Below are 18,853 nucleotides of genomic sequence, written 5' to 3' on the forward strand. Positions count from 1 at the left end.
TGTGAACAGGGCCCTTCACTTTATCCTCTAACAGCTAGACTCCCCAGGATCCTACGCTAAGATACTGTTTGTAGACTTCAGCTTTGCCGTTCCAGCTCTGCTCAGAGACAAGCTCTCCCAGCTGAATGTGCCTGACTCCATGTGCCGTTGGATCACGGACTTCCTGACAGACAGACGGCAGTTTGTGAGGCTGGGAAAGTGTGTCTCTGACTCCCGGAACATCAGCACTGGATCTCCCCCAAGGCTGTGTCCTTGCTCCTCTGCTATTCTCCCTGTACACCAAAGGCTGCTCATCTGGTCACCGGTCTGTCAAACTCCTGAAGTTTGCCGATGATACCACCCCATCTGCCTCATCTCTGAAGAGGATGGAAGGAATGTGATGGACCGTCTGGTGGCATGGTGCAGCATGAACAACCTGGAAGCTCAACTCTCTCAAGACAGTAGAGATGATAGTGGATTTCAGGAAGGATCCAGTGCCCCTCCCCCCTGTCGTCCTCCGTGACTTCCTCCATTACGGTCTGGTTTGCCGCAGCTACAGCCAGGGACAAGGCCAAGATTCGGCATGTCATCCCATCCCTCCAGGAGCTGTACGTCTCCAGGACCCCAGCCGACCCTGACTCTCGTCCTGGCAACAAACTCTTTCAGTCCCTCGCTCTTACCCCCAGATGACACCCCCCCTCCAAAAACTTTCACTTTTTAAATTGCACTACTTTTCATGCAAAGCCACTTTCTGTATATAGTATTTATTTTATTTATTATAGTTTTTTATTTTATTTCGTATCTGTGTATGTGTACACCTGACCCCAAGACAAATCCCTAGTACTGTCAAGTGCTTTTGCTAAACACTTTGCTGTACCTTGCAATAAAACTTTTTCTGATTCTGATTCTTCTGGACCCCCGAGCAAGGCCCTTAACCCCATAGCTGCTCAGTTGTATAAAAGGTGCAGGATGAGGGTGTCTGCCAAATGCTGTAAATGTAATGATTAAAGGAAACACTACAGCAACAAGGAAAACAGATCTTTTTTTTTTTTAAAGGGTTCCTCTCTTTTGCTTATCCAAACTTTTTCACTGAGAGTGTATGAGAAGGCTTGTTGACACCCACGGCCATTCTCCACCGAGAACAGTAATAGTTCTCTGGCACTGAAGTAAAGACAGTCTTTAAAACTCTTTTTTTTTTCACATTGTGGGAAATCACAGCTCCCCCGTGTTGTGCTACTGTTATACTCTCAGCAGGAACGTAACAGACTGAATAGTCACGCCGTTTGGAGCGTCATTTCCCACACGCAGAGGCAGAACACACTAGATGAATGCGATGTGATCTCGAATCGTGTTCGGTTTACAAAAAAACTAAACGAAACAAACATCCTGAGATGGGTAGAAACTTTCCCAGGATCCCTGGCTGATTTCTTCGGAGGTATGTGGCTTCGCTTTTGTTAGCGCTATGGATAAATTTCCTCTCTCGAGCCCTGGAATTCAGCAGCCAAAGTGGGGGGCAACAATGGTGGCCTTTATTTGTTACTTAAGACGCAGCGAGATGCTCCTGCACACGGGGAGTATAATGGTGCGCTGACCCACATGCTGCAGTCGTGACCTGGCTGAGCTTGAAAGTGGCCAAAAAGTGACGGGAACCCAAACAGAGGATCTTGGGATTTGCAACTCAACCGGAACAGACTGTAGGTTCGACAGTGCTACTTTCTCTTCTAATCAGAAAATGTTCTAATGAATCTCTGGAGACACCAGAAGAGAGGCCTTACACATCATCTCTGGGGGGGAAAAAAACTGTAGTAAAATGTTTTACAGCATGCAACATTATAAATACTGTTCAGACAAGATAAGAATTCCAGAACTAACTCTTTGTAGTATTGTTATATATTGAATAAATAATTTCTTCTTGAATCCCAGAGGTGTCAGGATCTTCTTGATGTATGTCTGGTTGTTAAAAAAGAAGGTGCTTGGTGGATTATGTGAGCTTTATTATAATAGCTTGATGCACGGATTGTGACTGCAAAAGTTGTGCTTGCTCATTAGGTCACATGATCATAACCTACACAAGATGGACAAAAGTATTGAGACACCTGACTTTTCCAGCCATTAGTGGCTCTTCCCTAAACTATTAAACTATTAGCACAAAGTTGGAGGCAGACAATTGTACAGGATGTCTTTGGATGCGGTAACATGCAATTTTCCCTTCATATGGTTTACATGCATTGGAGTGGAAGATCTTGAGTGGCCTCAAGATCTCTAGAGTGCTGACCTCAACCCTATTGAACATCTTTGGGATGAATTGGGATGCTGACTGCCCCCCAGGGCTCCTCCCCTCACCTACATCAGTATCTGACCTTTACTACTACCCTTGTGGCATCTTCCCAGATTAGTGGAACCCAAGAATTTCCCTATAATCCATAAGGGTATTGGTTCTTTGCCAAAAACAATGAAATGTCAATTAGTCCATAGATTGATTTCTGGAGTGGTTCTGTATAAATAAATAAGTCTGGTTTTATACTATACATTCATATTACATTTTTAGATGGAAATTTAATCCAACAGAAACACATTACATCGCTCCAAAGCCACTATTTACCTCTAAATTAATTTAGTGCCATTTCACTCTTTTACTGATATTTGCTACGGATCTTCATTCTCTGTAACTCGTCCAACAGAATACATATTATCCTGTTCCCAGTGAGTGCCACAGAGGGACCCATTAGCTTCTGGATATTTAGGCCAGCGTATAGTATACAACCAACATACACAACTTTCGGCTTTGTCAAATTTGGAGCTACAGCTATTGAATGAATTATTCAAACCATGTAAAAGCATGTTGTCAAAATGTAGGGCATTTTCATCAGCAAAAAAACAAACTGGCTTCAGCGGCTAAAAACTGATAGCGAACTAATTTCGCAGAGGGCACAGCGAGGGACACTGACATAATGAAAAATGAAAAATGAAAAGCAAGCTGTCAGGAGGAAAAAATATCATCAACAACAGAAGATTGCCCGTTTTTTTTTATTTATTTGAAGGCTGCTTTTAATAGCATGCAAATAAACGATGAGGCAGGTGGCTTTAGAAAGAGACTATAATTATGAACTCTGTCCACATGTCACTAGTACAATCACACTCCTTGCCTCGTTTTTCATGTGACTTTGGCTTTACCCTGCTTTTAAACTCGCTCGTCTCCCGGCAGACAAAACACCTTTCTGTGTTCTCTGCTCAAGAGTTAGAACTCTCCTAACATCTGCGCTATTCTTCTTAGCTGACACCACTGACCTTCTGCTGTAAAAAAAAAAAAAAAAAAAAAAAGCATTAGGAGCTGTCTGATTCGGCCGGGTGCTGAGCTTTGTGTGAAACTGACACTGTGAAGGTGTGAGGAGAGTGTTGAGGCACCAAACAAGTTTCGCCGAAAACACTCGTAAGGCTCTGATCTGTTGCCTGTGAAACAGTAGCCTCTATTCTTTACTGTCTTATGTTTCAAAGCAGCAGGAAGGGGGTAACAAGACCATTGGTGTGTTTGCATATTCAAACAAAGAGACAAAAACAGACAAAAGGACCATCTTGGACAAAAAGAACCTGTTTCGAAAAAACCTTGCCTTATAAACTGCCCTTTCAGCCCAAATCCAAACAACCAGCAGGAGGTCATTTAGGAGATTGAGGTGGTCTGAGACACTCTTAGATATTTTACGATCATTCTGGAATAAATGTCATTTGCTGATCCAGCAGAATGACTAGATTGAACCCTATCAAAAGAGACTAATGAGTTTCAAGTTGCTGTAATTGTTTTCTAACAAGCTTCACTCCTTCACACAGCCCTCTCCTCTCACATCTGACCAAAGAGTGTGCTCTTGTGATAAAAGTTCTGTTGAACTATAACTTATTAAGAGCATTATGTCCTTCAATTATTAAATGGTATGAAAATCTGAGGGTAAAAAAAAAATCAAGTCTCCAGTGGTTACGTCAGCAAGAGCAGTGGTCGCTCAGTGGATGAAGTGTAAAGGAAAATTGGTTTGGAAGGTGAGTTCCATGAGTTTGAATCTCAAGACCACCCCTGAGCAAAACCGTTAGCCCTCAACTGCTCCGTTGTCGAAAAATAAGATCATTGTAGGACTCTGTGGATAAGGGGGTCTGCCAAGTGACGTAAATATACGTGTGACTGCAGGTAAGGCGCAGAGGCAAATAACATTTTTTTGACATTAAAATTTGTATCATTAGTATAAGAAATAGCTTGCTAGCGTTTCCCATCTTCTCATTCCTGCATTTTAAATGTTAACAGCAAGGTTTTATGCATTTTAAACAGAGCCCGAAGTAAAACAAAAATGCCACTACATCTATTTTGGATTAGTGTGTTTTACTGGTTTAAAAACAAAACAAAAAAAAAACTTACCATTTCTGAAATAAAGAATATATTGTAGTAATCAGAAAGAAATAATTACGAAAACATAAACTCAGTGGAAGACAAAAAATATCCCCAAAAAAGTCCATATTGTTCTTATTCTCCATGCAATAAACACTCACCGCTTCATTCGAGGCAATGTTACAGAATGTTTTTTGTCTATTTGGTAAACTTTAGAATGTATGGGAACATTTTAACAAGTGTTTCAGCCCACACCAGTTGCTTTAGAGGTGTGTAAAGTGTTATCATGCTAACACTACTGTCGATACCATTTTAGTTCGCATTCCTGTAGATCCCCAGTCTCTGTAGTACCTCATTGAAACTGCGTTGTAGAGCAGCACTGCGAACTTGAGATGAAAGTTCAGAGTTTGCTGTTTCGGCTTCTTTGTTTGATTTCTCAATTTTTATTATGCTGACCGTTGCGCTTGTGTTTTTTAGGAGCAGCGCTGGCTTATGGTACCACTGGGCATACTCGGACAAACCAGGAAAAACTTCACTCAGCATACGCATATATCTCATAATGATTGTTTTTGCATTGGTCGATCAAACCATGGTTTGGACATGTGCAGAAAAGGGGCATGGGGTATTTCAGTAGGAGAATGCTAAAGATGGAGTCACCAGGAAGGAGGAAAAAAGGAAGACCAAAGAGGAGGTTTATGGATGTGGTGCGGGAAGACATGCAGGTAGTTGGGTTGAAAGAGGCAGATGTAGAGGACAGGGGGGTGTTGAGACGGATGATCCGCTGTGGCGACCCCTAGCAGCCAAAAGAAGAAGATCGGGAAAAAAGAAAATTTTCAAAAAATGTAACAGGCTTTGCTCCTAATGCAATTGTAAGAACAATTGCATTGGGGGAATCATAATCAGTATGAATCATAATCAGTGTCAATTGTTCGGAAATAGTTTTTTTTAAAGCTGAATGTGCTTCGCTCTACATTGAGTCATTCATTGCTAAATGCGTAGGGTTCAAACATACGGAAGTCAATGTGCCTTCAAAAGCAACAGATTTAAAATAATCCCACTACAAAGTCGTATTCGACTGGGATATTATTTCAATATTTCACTTTAGTAGTCATGGAAATCCTACAGACTTCATTGTTCAACCTTGTACGTTAAGTTTGCACGGAGAGAGAGCAAAAATAAATAAATAAATTAAGCACTACGACCATTCCTTCTCGGCCCCATGGCAGGCTAAAATAAATTACACTGATGTCAAGTACAAAAACTGTTAATCAATCAACCCCAGGGTCGCACTCACATAAACCATTATACCCTACACGAGCGCGCAACCCGTTAATTGAATATCCAACCCCTGATGACATGCCAGCTGCATTAGCCGCTTCTCTTCCTGGATTCTTGGCACTGGAGCTGTGGGTGGAAGACACATCTCTGTGTTCTCTACAGACATAACCTCCATCTTTTCTGCAGCCAGGACGCGGCTGCCATCAGTGAGATAAGAATAGCAGCCACATAGCCCCGAGAAACAGATTTGAGACGCCGTGAAAAAATGCAATTTTAAATATATTTTTTTTTTTAAAAAGAAAGAAAAATAAATTCTCTAGCAGCAGAAAGACCAAGAATAATATCTATTCCATTCAAAGTGCACAAAATGTGAAAACATGGATATGTTCGTACAATAATGAGGTGTGGCTGACCGGGTGATGTTGATATTGCAAACATTTATGTCATGAGTTGATTTCCCTAGACTTGCCAGTGTTTCTATGGCAACAGCCAACTGCTAGCTGAGTTGATGTTAAAATCCATATATCCACCTGTCCTTTTGAGTTCTCATTCCGGTGCAGATGTTCCACTGCTTGATTCGCTGGCTTTGTTATTGCAATGCGTGTCAGGAGAATGGCTTCGAGCGTTTGAGTAATGTTATAACGGCCGTTTCGAAACGATAAATAGATGCTTCGGAACCTGACGGGAAGCTCAGAACAGACAGTAGAATCCTGAGCAGACCTGAACAAACACTGAGAAGCCCATGCTGTTTTAGGAGGTTCCTTCTTCCAGTGCTGAATTAATTATATGAGGCGCAGGCCTTTTGACAGGTTGCTGACAGACGCTTGACATCCTAATGCCGTGCACTTCCTCCCAGCAAAGGAACGTCATCTGAGCTGTCCTGCTCATTAAAATTCAAACACTACCTCCATCAGCAAACAAAGGATATGACAGATGGTCTTGGAGATAGCCACCGAGAAGAAACGCCTAGCGCGCAGGACTGTATGCGCGGCCCGTAACCTGGTTGGAGACAGGATTCGCACAGGTTATACGCCAACTCTCCCAACGACCCAAACATCAATCAGACACGAATTAGCAGCTGTGCAATTATAAAAACCAAAATCGCCCACCCGGAAGTTAAATATACAGTGTGAACCCTCAGGAAAACTGACGTGGATGAAACTTCACGTTTTGAGAACACTTGGGTTAAATTGTAGTCAAAACACTGAGTGGGCCTTCATCTCATTTTAGTTTGCTTTGGCTGTTAGATGTGGAAATAGACAGGAGAATCTTGACCAGGGACTACACAAAGATAGACAAATGGCTTTATCACTCCAACGTTCCTGCACTGTCATACTTCTAAATCCTTCGTGTGACCTGGTTAACATGCAACCCTCAGCCTTAATTATGGATCTGTGATCCATCACACACAGAAATCCAAAAAATAAATAAATAAATGACCCAAACCCAAGCCATTCTACAATAGATATCTGAGATGACAGCTCTCAGAGGCTGGTATGTCACCACTCTTTTGAGGTATGTTGATTTTTAAAATATTGTCATAATAATTTGAACAATTTCAATATATAGATATGGTCAAAAAAACCCAGTCTTCTGCTTTCTTATTGAGGAAAAGTGTCATTTGCATCACGTGATATATCGCTAAACTTTAATGAAACATTCTGAAATATTCACAATTTTAACAATCTGAGATTTTCCAAGGGAACTGAATAGCAGCAGTGTCTCCCCTGAGATGTGAAAGAAATACATTGTAAGAAAACAGAGTCTAACTCTTTTGGATAGTTGCACACTTTTACTATTATATCCTCACTTTTCGCTTTGTGTCTTTGCAATTATTCATTATTTTCATTCTGGCACTGCACAACACAAATACACAATTTTGTTCGAAGGTTGTCCTACTGCTGTTTATCGTGATGACCCGAGGGTTTGCACCCATCACAATGCAGAGTTGTTAAATGCCATTAGATGCCAGCTATGACGAATACGCCACACCAATACCATACATTATAACAGACAGCGTTGATCATTTAAAAACTCCACGTTTTTACGAATATAGCCTTGCTTATATAAGCTGTACCTTGGGTAAGAACTTCTACATAACTAGGTGTCTTTAGCATCATTCTGAGAAGCCATGTTTAACATAACAACACAAACATTCGGAAAGCGCTTACTAAACAGTTTTCTCGCAGCTATGATGGTACCATCAGACACCTCCCTATTGTCCCTTCAGTATGTTTTTGTTATGTCACAAGATACATAGAGCCAAATGAGCGACTTTGACACTAGATTTGACACCGTTTTCGACCCCTTTGCTTTATTATTTTCAATTAAGAAATATAACGTATGCTTTGGAATACAACGTAACATTGGTCAGACGAATAAAACTCTTCTGTACTGTTCCTCGGCTGACCCTACACCAGAGTGTAAATCCCGACGGAGTCACTCTTCCCAGCATCAATTACTGTTCAAACACTGATCTCAGCAACTGGTCGCCAATCAGCATTGATGCCCAACAACTAATCGCCAACAAACAATTATTAATCTTCATTATTCACACAAAACAATTACACATCGCCATTGCTCAAATAACCAATCACTGATTACAATGGTTTCCCGACAACCTATTACTAAGTATCATGGATCATGAATCGTCAATTTTTCAATGACAAATCACTAAACGCACTTCATTTCCAATGACCAATCACCAATCACTGTCCTTTAAACTTTCCTGACAGAAAGGATAGTAGTTTGTGTGTGTGTGTGTGTGTGTGTGTGTGTGTGTGTGTGTGTGTGTGTGTGTGTGTGTGTGTGTTTATTATTCATTAAGAAAATGTTCTTACTGAAACTATTTCCAGCTGTTTTATTCTGTTTTATTGTAACCGTCTTTAAAACATTTTTCTTCTACACGTAACACGTTTTGATATTCAAATGATCACGCTGATTCAGTAAGTATGCAAATTCGCTGTAAATTCACCCATAATGTCATCTGGCGAGTTCTTTTTGAGCAAAGGGTTCGGCTGCTTTCCCCCGAAAAGTGTTGGCAATACTAAAAGGCATGTCTTGTAGAGCAGACGGTGAAGGGTGATGCCTTTATTATTGCCTCATAGCTCATCATACTGAAGACATCATGTTTATTCATTTGTTGTTGAGTGTAGTGTAGTGTTGTGCAGTGTAGTGAATTGTATTGTTGTAAATTGTAGTGTAGTGTATTGTAGTGCAGTGTAGTGTTGTGCAGTGTTGAGTATTTTGTAAATTATAGTGTAGTGTATTGTTGTACAGTGTAGTGTAGTGTAGTGTTGTGCAGTGTAGTGTATTGTTGTAAATTGTAGTGTATTTTATTGTAGTATAGTGTATTGTAGTGCAGTGTAGTGTTGTGCAGTGCAGTGAATTGTATTGTTGTAAATTGTAGTAGTGTATTGTAGTGCAGTGTAGTGTTGTGCAGTGTTGAGTATTGTTGTAAATTATATAGTGTAGTGTTGTACAGTGTAGTGTAGTGTATTGTAGTGTTGTGCAGTGTAGTGTATTGTTGTAAATTGTAGTGTATTTTATTGTAGTATAGTGTATTGTAGTGCAGTGTAGTGTAGTGTTGTGCAGTGTAGTGAATTGTATTGTTGTAACTTGTAGTGTAGTGTATTGTAGTGCAGTGTAGTGTTGTGCAGTGTTGAGTATTGTTGTAAATTATATAGTGGTGTTGTACAGTGTAGTGTAGTGTATTGTAGAGTTGTGCAGTGTAGTGTATTGTATTGTTGTAAATTGTAGTGTATTTTATTGTAGTATAGTGTATTGTAGTGCAGTGTAGTGTAGTGTTGTGCAGTGTAGTGAATTGTATTGTTGTAAATTGTAGTGTAGTGTATTGTAGTGCAGTGTAGTGTTGTGCAGTGTTGAGTATTGTTGTAAATTATAGTGTAGTGTAGTGTATTGTAGTGTAGTGCAGTGTAGTGTATTGTTGTAAATTGTAGTGTATTTTATTGTAGTATAGTGTATTGTAGTGCAGTGTAGTGTAGTGTTGTGCAGTGTATTGTTGTCAATTGTAGTGTAGTTTATTGTAGTGTAGTATATTGTAGTGCAGTGTAGTGCAGTGTCGTGCAGTGTATTATTGTAAATTGTAGTGTATTTTATTGTAGTATAGTGTATTGTAGTGCAGTGTAGTGTTGTGCAGTGTAGTGTATTGTTGTAAATTGTAGTGTAGTGTAGTGTTGTGCAGTGTAGTGTATTGTTGTCAATTGTAGTGTAGTTTATTGTAGTGCAGTGTAGTGCAGTGTTGTGTAGTGTAGTGTATTGTTGTAAATTGTAGTGTAGTGCAGTGTAGTGTAGCGTAGTTTTGTGCAGTGTAGTGTATTGTAGTGTAGTGCAGTGTAGTGTATTGTTGTAAATTGTAGTGTAGTTTATTTTAGTGTAGTGTTGTGCAATGTAGTGTAGTGTTGTGTAGTGTATTGGAGTGTTGTGCAGTGTAGTGTTGTGTAGTGTATTGTAGTGCAGTGCATTGTAGTGTATTGTATAGTAAATTGTAGTGTAGTGTATTGAAGTACAGTGTAATGTTTTGCAGTGTAGTTTATTGTAAATTGTAGTGTAGTGTAGTGTAGTGCAGTGTAGTGTGTTGCAATGTAGTGCAGTGTAGTGTAGTGCAGTGTAGTGTATTGTAGTGCAGTGTAGTGTATTGTATTGTTGTAAATTGTAGTGTAGTGTAGTGTAGTGTATTGTAGTGCAGTGCATTGTAGTGTATTGTTGTTAATTGTAATGTTGTTAATTGTAATGTAGTGTATTTTACTGTAGTGTTGTGCAGTGTAATGTATTGTAGTGCAGTATAATGTGGTGCATTGTAGTGTACTGTACAGTGTACTTTATTGAACTGTTGTGCAGTGTTGTGAAGTTTAGTGTTGTATTGTGTAGTGTTGTGTAATGAGGAGTAGTGGAGTGTTGTGTTGTATAATGTGATGTAGTGTTGTGTCTTGTAGTCTAGTTTTGTACAGTGTAGTGTGTTGCAATGTAGTGCAGTGTTCAATATTGCATTGTATTGCAGTGTAATGATGTGTAGCTGAATCGACAAATGCTTATAGTTAAGGAATCCCAGGTGCAACTACTACACAACTTAAGCACCCCACCCCCTCACACACACGCGCACACACACACACACACACACACACAAAACACGCGCGGTGACGTAGAAACATCACTGTTACCGTTTTCATGTATGAACGCTGTGAACGAAGCGTCTCTTACCTCCTTCACTCCCGCTTTCGAAGTGCACTTGTGTCGGAGCTCTACAGTAACTGTAGCTCCACTGCCGCTCCACCGCTCAGAAGTTTACCGATAGCGGATTCCTTGACTTGAGGAGGGAAGTCGGACGCTCATTACCCCTCGACGCTGTCGCTCTGAACCCGCACTGAAAGTAGACTCGGAATGATCCGGTCCTGATCCGCCCCCTCGCACAGCGCTCTCAACTCACCTCGGAGAGCTTGACGTTATTCCCCAGCCGACAAACTCCCACACTCAGGGCTCCCTGCGGCCACGTGACCCTCCAGCGGGAATAACTGCGCGCGCCCCGCTATCTCACTCTCTCGCGCTTTACAGGTGACTGCTGTGGCGCAGCTGTGGATCAGATACACTGTTTATACTCCTGTACAGTCACACCGTAACATCACTTATACTCCTGTACAGTCACACCTTACCATCACTAATACTCCTGTACAGTCACACCTTACCATCACTAATACTCCTGTATGGTCACACCTTAACATCGTTTATACTCCTGTACAGTCACACCGTAACATCACTTATACTGCTGTACAGTCACACCTTAACATCGCTTATACTCCTGTACAGTCACACCGTAACATCACTTATACTGCTGTACAGTCACACCTTAACATCGCTTATACTCCTGTACAGTCACACCGTAACATCACTTATACTGCTGTACAGTCACACCTTAACATCGCTTATACTCCTGTACAGTCACACCGTAACATCACTTATACTGCTGTACAGTCACACCTTAACATCACTTATACTCCTGTACAGTTACACCATAACATCAATTATACTCCTGTACAGTTACACCTTCACATCGCTTATACTGCTGTACAGTCACAACGTAACATCATTTGTACTCCTGTACAGTCACACCTTAAGACCTTAAGACACACACACAGTCACACCTTAACATCTTAACATCGCTCATACTCCTGTACAGTCACACCGTAACATCACTTATACTCCTGTACAGTCACACCATTACATCGCTCATACTCCTGTACAGTTACACCTTAACATTACTTATACTCCTGTACAGTCACACCTTAACATCACTTATACTCCTGTACAGTCACCCCATAACATCGCTCATACTCCTGTACAGTCACACCGTAACATCACTTATACTGCTGTACAGTCACACCTTAACATCGCTTATACTCCTGTACAGTCACACCGTAACATCACTTATACTGCTGTACAGTCACACCTTAACATCGCTTATACTCCTGTACAGTCACACCGTAACATCACTTATACTGCTGTACAGTCACACCTTAACATCACTTATACTCCTGTACAGTTACACCATAACATCAATTATACTCCTGTACAGTTACACCTTCACATTGCTTATACTGCTGTACAGTCACAACGTAACATCATTTGTACTCCTGTACAGTCACACCTTAAGACCTTAAGACACACACACAGTCACACCTTAACATCTTAACATCGCTCATACTCCTGTACAGTCACACCGTAACATCACTTATACTCCTGTACAGTCACACCATTACATCGCTCATACTCCTGTACAGTTACACCTTAACATTACTTATACTCCTGTACAGTCACACCTTAACATCACTCATACTCCTGTACAGTCACCCCATAACATCGCTCATACTCCTGTACAGTCACACTGTAACATCACTTATACTCCTTTACAGTTACACCTTCACATCGCTTATACTCCTGTACAGTCACAACGTAACATCACTTATTCTTCTGTACAGTCACACCTTAACATCGCTTATACTCCTGTACAGTCACACCATGACATTACTTATACTCCTTAAACGTAATGTTATTCCCTAGCCGACAAACTCCCACACTCAGGGCTCCCTGCGGCCACGTGACCCTCCAGCGGAAATAACTCTGCGCACGCCCCGCTGGATCAGATACACTGTTTATACTCCTGTACAGTTACACCATAATATCACTTATACTCCTGTACAGTCACACCTTAACATCGCTTATACTCCTGTACAGTTACACCTTAACATTGCTTATACTCCTGTACAGTTACACCGTAACTTTGCTTATACTCCTGTACAGTCACACCTTAACATCGCTTATACTCCTGTACAGTCACAACGTAACATCACTTATTCTCCTGTACAGTCACACCTTAACATCGCTTATACTCCTGTACAGTCACACCGTGACATTACTTATACTCCTTAAACGTAATGTTATTCCCCAGCCGACAAACTCCCACACTCAGGGCTCCCTGCGGCCACGTGACCCTCCAGCGGGAATAACTCTGCGCACGCCCGCTATCTCACTCTCTCGCACATTACAGGTGACTGCTGTAGCGCAGCTGTGGATCAGATACACTGTTTATACTCCTGTACAGTTACACCATAATATCACTTATACTCCTGTACAGTCACACCTTAACATCGCTTATACTCCTGTACAGTTACACCTTAACATCGCTTATACTCCTGTACAGTTACACCGTAACTTTGCTTATACTCCTGTATAGTCACACCGTAACATTGCTTATACTCCTGTACAGTTACACCATAACGTTGCTTATATTACTGTACAGTCACACCGTAACATCGCTTATACTCCTGTATAGTTACACCGTAACATCACTTATAATCCTGTATAGTTACACCTTTACATCGCTTATACTCCTGTACAGTTACACCATAACATCAATTATACTCCTGTACAGTTACACCTTCACATTGCTTATACTGCTGTACAGTCACAACGTAACATCATTTGTACTCCTGTACAGTCACACCTTAAGACCTTAAGACACACACACAGTCACACCTTAACATCTTAACATCGCTCATACTCCTGTACAGTCACACCGTAACATCACTTATACTCCTGTACAGTCACACCATTACATCGCTCATACTCCTGTACAGTTACACCTTAACATTACTTATACTCCTGTACAGTCACACCTTAACATCACTCATACTCCTGTACAGTCACCCCATAACATCGCTCATACTCCTGTACAGTCACACTGTAACATCACTTATACTCCTTTACAGTTACACCTTCACATCGCTTATACTCCTGTACAGTCACAACGTAACATCACTTATTCTTCTGTACAGTCACACCTTAACATCGCTTATACTCCTGTACAGTCACACCATGACATTACTTATACTCCTTAAACGTAATGTTATTCCCTAGCCGACAAACTCCCACACTCAGGGCTCCCTGCGCCACGTGACCCTCCAGCGGAAATAACTCTGCACGCCCGCTGGATCAGATACACTGTTTATACTCCTGTACAGTTACACCATAATATCACTTATACTCCTGTACAGTCACACCTTAACATCGCTTATACTCCTGTACAGTTACACCTTAACATTGCTTATACTCCTGTACAGTTACACCGTAACTTTGCTTATACTCCTGTACAGTCACACCTTAACATCGCTTATACTCCTGTACAGTCACAACGTAACATCACTTATTCTCCTGTACAGTCACACCTTAACATCGCTTATACTCCTGTACAGTCACACCGTGACATTACTTATACTCCTTAAACGTAATGTTATTCCCCAGCCGACAAACTCCCACACTCAGGGCTCCCTGCGCCACGTGACCCTCCAGCGGAATAACTCTGCGCACGCCCGCTATCTCACTCTCTCGCACATTACAGGTGACTGCTGTAGCGCAGCTGTGGATCAGATACACTGTTTATACTCCTGTACAGTTACACCATAATATCACTTATACTCCTGTACAGTCACACCTTAACATCGCTTATACTCCTGTACAGTTACACCTTAACATCGCTTATACTCCTGTACAGTTACACCGTAACTTTGCTTATACTCCTGTATAGTCACACCGTAACATTGCTTATACTCCTGTACAGTTACACCATAACGTTGCTTATATTACTGTACAGTCACACCGTAACATCGCTTATACTCCTGTATAGTTACACCGTAACATCACTTATAATCCTGTATAGTTACACCTTTACATCGCTTACACTGCTGTATAGTTACACCATAACATTGCTTATACCCCTGTACAGTTACACCTTAACATGGCTTATACTCCTGTACAGTTACACCTTGACACTGCTTATACTCCTGTACAGTTACACTGTTACACCTTGACACTGCTTATACTCCTGTATAGTTACACTATTACACCTTTACACTGGTTATACCCTTGTACAGTTACATCATTACACTGCTTATACTTCTGTAGAGTTGCACCATTACACTGCTTATACTCCTGTACACTCACACCGTTACACCGCTTCTACACCTGTAGTTGCACCCTACACCGCTTATACTCAAGTACAGGTACACTGCTACACCTTCACACTGCTTATGGTCCTGTACACTTACACCCTTACCCAGTTTCACTGTTATACACTTACACCAGTACACAGTTATACTCTTGTACACTTACACTGTTAAACCTTTATACTCCTATACACTTACTCTGTTACACTCTCTTACACTTGCACTGTTACCCTGTTGTACAGATACACCGTAACATTGTTATACCAATATACACTTACACTGTTACACAGTTATACTGTTATACAGCAACATCTTTATAGTGTTATACATTTGCACTGTTACACAGTTATACTATTTTACTGTAAGACACATTTTTAGAATACAGCGACCTGGTTATACTGTTGAAATATTGCTATAGTGTTATACATTTACACTGTTACACAGTTACATGATTTTACTGTTATTACATTAAACTGTTATATAGTTACACTCTTATCTCGTTATACTGTTATACATTTTTCCATTCTACTGCTTACACAGTTATTCTCTTCAAGAGTTATGCCATTATTCAGTTATTCGCTATTCTCTTATCACATTATACTGTCATAGACTACACTGTTACTGTTATACAGTTGCATTATTACACTGTTACACATTTATACTGTTACACTGTTAAACATGATTTACTTTTTTTAGTTGTATCTATATTTAGTAAAGTATTACTTTGTGAAGAAAAAAGAAAAAAACAATTCAAACAGTTTTTAGATGAAAATTCTTATGTTACATGTTGTCTCTTTTTGGATGAAAAATCCCAAACTAATTCATAAAGGCACGAAGACTAATAATATTACAGACATTGAAATACTTATTATGGACGTCATTAAAAAAAAACAACAACTACACAACACTACAATATTACAACATTACATTTCTAGAACTATTTGCCCTGAAATGCTCTGTAGAAATACCAGGAGTGAGATCAACATTCCTGTAGCTCTACATTGGGCCCCTTCCATCACAAACAACTTTTAAAGTGGAAAATTTCTTCTTGGAAGTTCCATGAAGCATGCACTTGGAAATGTACTCACTGTTTTCCATTATATAACAAGTTAGAGAGGACAAATATTGCACAAGTTGGTATATTACACAATAAAAAACAATTAATCAAAAACTAAAATAACAACAACAACAACAAAAACCTTTTGAAATAAACAACTTGTGCAATCATTTGTGCTCTTGGAATGCCACAAGACATGCATGAAAAAGTCTTTCAAGCCAAATTTGTTCCGGAGTGTAAAGTGCATCACTCGCTGACACAGCACCGTTTGTTTGTGAAACTCTTGTGCAGCTGAGGGTGTTTAAGTTCTCACTCAATAAATTCTAAAGACAGTACAGAGTGCATGCAAATTGGTCACAGTAATTACTGCAGGCGGTAGTTTCCAGCCTAAGGGAGAGTAACTTTGCACTCTGTGGTGTGCATTAAACATAATACCCTTCATGGATCGTCCCTACTGACTAAACCAAACATTATATTTAATCTAAATTACAGCTTTCAGCATTACACCAGCATAAAGGCTCAACCGCTCGCTTAATTCCCACATTGTCTGATCACATGCCTGATGTCGTATAATGTAAACAGAGGAAAGGTTAAAAATAGGGATTATGTCTAACTTACATAAAACGGATAAGAAGAGTTTACATAGTATATCCCTTGAGGGGGATCTTGTGTGAGAAAAATTCTCAGTGCAGTCATTCACTGGGAATTCTTAAAGGCTGTCATCTGGCCACATGGGTACATCTTTTACTGCTCTTTTTTTGCTATCTCTAAATTGCCTCAACACAACATATACATATAATTAAATGTATTATGCCTCCTTGCTGCTTTTATAGTGAATGATGACACCTACAAAACGGCAGGACCAATGTCACCCTTGGATTCAACAAGTGTACAGAGAGGCTAGGAGACAGTAAATATACTGTCTCAGCAGCTTATGAGTCAGGAACCCCCCAGTGAATAGAGAAAGGCTGACTGTGAGCTGTGAAAACAATAAAAACAGAACAAATGGCAGAGTCCTTTCCTTTTATAAGAAGCTCCTGCAAACCGAAGGAAAGACATGTTTGGACATCAGAGACAGCAGGCAACTCTCTCTGCCTTGTTGTTTAGAATGCTATTCAGGTAGCCCTAATGCCACATGCACCAGGCACAAGCTCTTTTCCCATATAAAATAAGCCTGAAAAAACTGACCCCCAAACTTTCTTTTTTTGGCCTCTGCATCTGTGCATTGTGAAGGCAAAACCAGGATCCAGCCCAGGGCCACTTTACTCTCTGTAAAAATAGTAATGGTTTGTGTATGCGCTGGTTTGTAATTGTTAGTGCAGCAATAGTTTCAGAAGAGGAAAAAGCAACATTTTCCCATGATGCTCATTAGTGCTCAGCGCTTCCCAGTAGAGCATGGGGAGCCTAAAAGTCATGTTTTAAAATTCAATCTCTTTGGGAGTTCATTTGAGGACAGAAACTTTGCTCCTTTTCAAATCGTTCATGTAGTTGCTAAGATCAGAATTTGCATACATTTCACTCAGGATAAAATTCATTTGAAAAGTCATTGGAAATCAATGCACAGATGCAATTGTTGCAGTGGTGAATCGATGTTCTCTGTGGAGCCAAATGTGGCTACAGATTAAACTGTTATCCATTGTGATGGTTCCTATTCTGTTAGTTAAGGCTAATTCAGTCAGTTTAGCACACATTGTAACCCTGATACGCCGATGTTTATGTCTTACAGATTTACCAATGCTAACCTTTAACTATTTAAGATGAAGAAGAAACAGAAGATGAAGTATGGAGCCTATGGTCAAGGTTTCTATTCAAATACTATTCAAAACTTATTCAGGATATGTAAATTCCAAACAAAACTCCTTTAGGTAAACTATAGGAATGGAAATGGAAAGGGTTATGTAAACAGACCAAAGGCATCAAGTCAAGTCTTTATTCAAAATATAAATAATGGACATTATGACCCTCTAATTTTCCTCTGTTTGGGCTGGGAAATTGTATGTTTGAACTAGAGCTTGATCAACAGCAAGAATCTCATCACATCTCAAGGCAAATGTATAGTCAGAGTAACTAGAGTGGCCAGGGATAAGAAGATGTAGGATAAATGACTCCAATTTACATAACAATTAGGTTATCTTGAATAATTAAATGTTTATAAATAGTTAATTGGCAAAGAGCAGATCTAGCAAGGGCTGCAAAATAATTGATGAGGTGAACCACAGAGGGGACATAGTGGCTAATTAAGTCCCGATAAGCTCTCTTCTTTATTTATTGCTTAAGACACATTCAAAAGCATAGTACTGACTCCACTTAAAAGAGAAACATGGATGATTGTAGATAACGTGCAGTGATTACTGGGTGTATATCCCTCATCAGTGTTATGACCTGTTATGAAAATGCTCAATCAGGTATCGACATGCAATATATGAGAGCAGCCACTTACTGTGTAAGCTGAAGAGGGTTGATTGTGCTGTCCATCTGTTAGCAGATTTACAGGGGATATTAAATGAGTTGAAGAATGCCAGCTGCTTCCTCTCTCTTTCATATCTGATATGCGGCTACACAACGTGCTGATCCCTCACACTCTCTGAAAATGAGCTCTGCCCAGAAAACAGGTGTCTGGACACCTTTTCTACCACACTAAAGTGACTTAAATGG

At 40.3% G+C, this 18,853-nt stretch overlaps 1 protein-coding gene across 3 annotated transcripts in view; it reads right to left on the reverse strand.

The window, feature by feature from the left end:
- The window catches only part of mid2 (midline 2), a 128,431-nt gene extending 117,268 nt beyond the window's left edge, over window positions 1-11,163 (reverse strand). For 2 of the 3 annotated variants that reach the window (XM_046849260.1, XM_046849257.1), the window contains exon 1: window positions 10,847-11,163. The gene's annotated coding sequence lies outside the window, so the exon portion shown is untranslated. The remainder of the gene's footprint in view (window positions 1-10,846) is intronic. The other variant, XM_046849261.1, reaches the window with a different exon arrangement.
- Window positions 11,164-18,853: the final 7,690 nt, after the last annotated feature.

This window comes from Silurus meridionalis, chromosome 5, assembly GCF_014805685.1.
Source record: "Silurus meridionalis isolate SWU-2019-XX chromosome 5, ASM1480568v1, whole genome shotgun sequence".
NCBI classification, from domain to species: Eukaryota; Metazoa; Chordata; class Actinopteri; order Siluriformes; family Siluridae; genus Silurus; species Silurus meridionalis.